This window comes from Sinocyclocheilus rhinocerous, unplaced genomic scaffold (assembly GCF_001515625.1).
Source record: "Sinocyclocheilus rhinocerous isolate Xijiao unplaced genomic scaffold, SAMN03320098_v1.1 scaffold781, whole genome shotgun sequence".
Lineage (NCBI taxonomy): Eukaryota > Metazoa > Chordata > Actinopteri > Cypriniformes > Cyprinidae > Sinocyclocheilus > Sinocyclocheilus rhinocerous.
The window spans coordinates 2,246,865-2,250,911 of record NW_015658395.1 but is presented as its reverse complement, the minus strand read 5'-3'; the positions used below and the strand labels follow the sequence as shown (position 1 = coordinate 2,250,911).

Here is a 4,047-nt window from a genome sequence, read left to right as displayed (position 1 = left end):
TCTGCATTACTCTCATCTCATCTGACCGCAAATACTGAATCGGGACAGTGCATTTTTCTCAGGCACTCTTTATTTAAACTGCATCTGACAGACGTGTCAACAGCTTTCATGCACGTCTTTTAAAATAAAAGTCTCGCATCAGAAAAACATTAAGAATTACGTTTTTTGTTGTTGATGTCGTTTCTTTGGCCGTACACTGCGTGACCCACTTTTGTGTCATGACCCACCAGTTGAGAAACACTGATCTAATATTTTATTGAGCTTAACACACAGTCATTATGGTCTGGTGGGGTCCTCTCTATGTTTCTTTTTATCTTCAGGTTGGTCGGACCACATAATTTTGCAGGCAAAAGTTATTAAGATATTAATAAATAAAGCAGTTAAAAACAATTTCAAGAAAATAATAAAATATTATGTTTAACTTAAAAAAAAAAAAAAAGATTTAATAAGATGTTTAACCTTGTTTCTTAAAGGGGTCATATGATGCTGCTAAAAAGAACATTATTTTGTGTATTTGGTGTAATGAAATGTGTTTATGCGGTTTAAAGTTAAAAAAACACATTATTTTCCACATACTGTACATTATTGTTTCTCCTCTATGCCCCGCCTTTTTGAAACGCGTCGATTTTTACAAAGCTCATCGGTCTGAAAAAGCGAGGTGTGCTCTGATTGGCCAGCTATCCAATGCGTTGTGATTGGCCGAATACCTCAAGCCTGAGACGGAAATGTTACGCCCCTCACATACTGTTGATGCCGTGTCAGGCCGGAGCGACGAGACATAAACCTTAAAACCCATTACAAACGAGGCATTCGTTGCATCCAGTGGAGACATAATTATGGATTATAATGACTTATACTGTCTTTTTACGCATTGCCTTGCATTGCGCTGCGTAAACATAAAACCATGTCTGCATTTGTGATCAGAGAAATGACAAACAACAAGTGCTAACGTTAATCCACACTGCCCAAAACTCGCGTTTGAATCATCAGTGGCAAATCCTTTAAATGAAAACGTACTTACAGACTGAGTCAGAACTGCCGGCATTGTAGTCTACTCTCCCAGGATCAGGAAACAGTCCTCCATAAAATGCGCTGAACACATCTGAATATTTGGGTTGAACTGTTCTGGAACAGTGTTGTAAATACAAATTAACCACTGATTTGTAGTCGTGTCCTCTTTTGGAAGACCAAACAAAGTAGTTTCGCTTTCACAACGAAAAACACAGCGGCCTAGCGTGAGCAAAAGCCCCGGCTTATCAGCTCTAGGCATGACGAAGTGGATATCGTCCTCTTTTGGAAGACCAAGCAAAGTAGTTTCGCTTTCACAACGAAACACAGCGCCTTCATGAATAAAAGTTACGCCTTCTTTCTTTGCTTGAACATTTGGGCGGTGTTATGCAAATCTTCCCACATAGTGTGGTAGATATGTGGGGGCGTGTTCGAACGAGCCGTTTTAGGTAGGTGTGGCTAACTCTTAACTTTTATAAAGAATATCTCTTTGGATTTGAGACTTTAGTCTTTGCAACTTTACAGATCTTCTTTATGCACCAAGAGCTTGTAACACTCCAAAGAGAAAGGAAAAAATGAAATCGCATCATATGACCCCTTTAGAAAAACGAACAAAATTCATGCTTTAAATCATAAATTCAATGTATAAAAGTGATTGTCTGAACAGAATTCAAGGGTTAGTTCACCCAAAAATGAAAATTAGGCTGTGTTTTACTCACCCTCAAAGCATCCTAGGTGTATGTGACTTTCTTCTTTCAGATGAATCCAGTCTGAGTTATATAAAAAATTGTCCTGGCCCCTCCAAGGCTTTCAATGGGGTTAAGAGGGTGTTGGTTGTCAACAGTCCAGAAGATGTGAAATAAAGTGCGCGCATCCGTAATAAAACATCCCTCACACGGCTCCGGGGGGTGAATAAAGGCCTCCTGTAGCGAATCCATGCATTTTTGTAAGATAAATATCCATATTTCAAACGTAATAAACACTTTTTTCTCATTTCCACTGACTGTCGTACGCGGAAGTCGTGCAGGCGGATGACGTAGGACGTAGGCGTCGTGCGCACGCCTCTGAGAAATGCAGGAGCAAAGGAAACAAAGTTTCCTTACTTTAGCAAAGGAAAACCAGGCTCCACTTGGCTTATATCGAAATCCTTCGACATTTTTCTTCACAAATCCTCGTTTTGCTTCTAATTCGTGACCGGCGTTTTGTTTTGTCTCCACGTTCATCACTAATCACGAAGCCATGATATTCCCCCCCGGAGCCATGTGAGGGACGTTTTATTACGGATGCGCGCACTTTATTTCACGTCTTTTGGACGGTTGACAACCAACACCCACTTACCCCCATTGAAAGGCTTGGAGGGGCCAGGACAATTTTTAATATAACTCCCATTGGATTCGTCTGAAAGAAGAAAGTCACATACACCTAGGATGCTTTGAGGGTGAGTAAAACACAGGCTAATTTTCATTTTTGGGTGACCTAACCCTTTCATAATGCAAGGCTAATACGTGTTGCATTCTTTGCCTTGCCACAAGGGGCAGTAGAGCAGATATTCACATATACTGTCTTCTTCTATGGTCAACTAGAATCATACAGCAGCAAAGCAAAAGTTTAAAGAGACTCTTTAGCTTTAGTACATCACAGAGTATATTTCTGGCCTTAAGAAACTCTCATACAGGGGGTGACCCGCGGTTGAAGAACAAAACCTATTTCAACTGTTAACCACCCGAAATGGCATCTGAAGTTTATGCAATATGACTCAAGCGCAGCGAAAACATGCTGTGGTGATCCAAAGCAAATATTTAACAAAGTCTACTAAATATAACACAAAGGGACCTTGGCAGTCATCAGAAGTGGTACTTCTTGCCGCGACTGGAAGTTGGTGACTGCCTCTGCTGACGGAGGCCATGCTGAGTGCTTCATGTCAAAGTCTTTTGTAAATAATCCCCGTTCCACCTAAACCCTTCAACTTTCCTTCACTTCATTTTATTGATGACCCACTATTATCATCAGCCCAAGGAGCCCACATGCTCGACCGACGTACTCTCCAATTACCACGATACACTGTGCTAAGATTAGCACTGCCCCACACACGATGCCAAACCCGGAGACCAAAAAGAACATGGTGAACATGGCAGTCCTGGTGGTTTGCCGCTCTGTGGCGGTGGTTAAGTTATGTGGAGACTGCCTTAAAATAAGTCATTAAAATAAAAGATTCAAACAAAAACAAGCTAGCCACGCGGAGAGCTTGGTAAACATGCAAACCCTTTATGTCAAACTCTGAGAGATTCAATTTCACTTCCACTTTCATTCTGCATCCAGGCCGTACTGGGTTGATGATGTTCATAAAGCTGCCGTACAGCCGAAAATAATTCTGAGAGAAGAATAATAACAGTAATTTCGCACTTACGATAGTGAGAAAAGATTCATACCTCTCCAACGTCATATATCCACACACGTCCCTCTGAGTCTCCCACGGCGACTTCTTTGCCCCCAGAGGCCCATCTGATGCAGTTCAGAGCGGGGGCTCCCTCTATTGTCACACTAGCGGTGGGCACCTGGACACAAAACACACTTCTAATCATATACAGCTTCATATCAAACACACAATATGTGAATAACGCAAGATTTTTGAATGAAGTCTCTTTCATGGTGAAATATATACTGTACCAGCATATACAGTACACTAAGAATTTTAAATGTTTTTGATATAAATCTCATACGCTCACCAAGGCTGCATTTATTTGATGAAAAATACAGTAAAAACAGTAATATTGTGAAATATCATTACAATTTAAAATAACTGTTTTCTATTTTAATAAAATGTAATTAATTTTTGTGATGGGAAAACTGAATTTTCAGCAGTCATTGCTCCAGTCTTCAGTGTCATATGATCCTTTAGGAATCATTCTAATATGCTGATTTGCTGCATTTTTTTATTATTATTATCGATGTTGAAAACAGTTGTGCTGCAAAAATTTTTTTGTGGAAACCGTGAAACAATTTTTTCCCCATGATTCTTTAATAAATGACGTAAAATAA

The 4,047-nt window shown here is 40.0% G+C and overlaps 1 pseudogene; it reads right to left on the bottom strand.

Moving 5' to 3' along the window:
• LOC107722126 (cytoplasmic dynein 1 intermediate chain 1-like) overlaps nucleotides 1-4,047 on the bottom strand; it is a 58,263-nt pseudogene that overhangs the window by 2,498 nt on the left and 51,718 nt on the right.